Consider the following 779-nt stretch of genomic DNA (forward strand, 5'->3'; position numbering starts at 1 on the left):
CCTTGCGCGAGGCGCCCGAGGTGGCTCCAGCCTCGTGCCCCCCGCGCTGCCGCCCGCCAAGGGAATGCAGAAATATACAAGTCGTGGTTCAGAAACGATACCTTTTATTAGACCAACTGGGAAATCGCAATAACAGCCCCCCACCCCCCGTATTTTCTGCAAGCTTTCGGGCTCAAAGACCCTTCATCAGGCTCTGGAAAAATTAAAGATGTTAAAAAGTCCCCAGAGGTAGGAAATCATCTTTATTTTTTGCACAGAAGGAGCTGGACAGGGAAATCCTGGCCCTCTGGGTCCATGAGAGTGTCTCTGAGTTGTTCCTCCCACCCAGGGCCATCCCTCAGCTGGATGAATCAGGACAATTGCCCCAAGCCCTGCGCTTTAGGGGGGACCTGCGGACAGTGCTGTACAGCCCCTGCTGTACACCACCGGCTTTGCACTGCAGCTGTGTGCCACCCCATGCTCTGCCGTTCACTATCCCCCGGCCCCGCATGGGCTGATATGCCCCAGGTCCTGCACACCCCTAGGAATAGCTGTGCTCCCACCAATACCTCCCACCAATAAACCTTTTCCCCACACTAAACAAGGAGCCAGGCCACCCCCTGCAGAAATGGCCTCCTGCACCAGCTTCTACCTCCAGATACACACTCTCTCAGGGGAGGTTTTCAGGTCCTATAATAAGAGCAATATGAAGGAGAGCAGTGCCAGGGAGACTTGGGTCCACCTCTTATGCCCCCTGTCCAGTGCTTCAGCACCTAAATGCAACCCTTCTGCTCTGCTTG

The sequence above is a fragment of the Alligator sinensis genome, unplaced genomic scaffold (assembly GCF_000455745.1).
Source record: "Alligator sinensis unplaced genomic scaffold, ASM45574v1 scaffold288_1, whole genome shotgun sequence".
Classification (NCBI taxonomy): domain Eukaryota; kingdom Metazoa; phylum Chordata; order Crocodylia; family Alligatoridae; genus Alligator; species Alligator sinensis.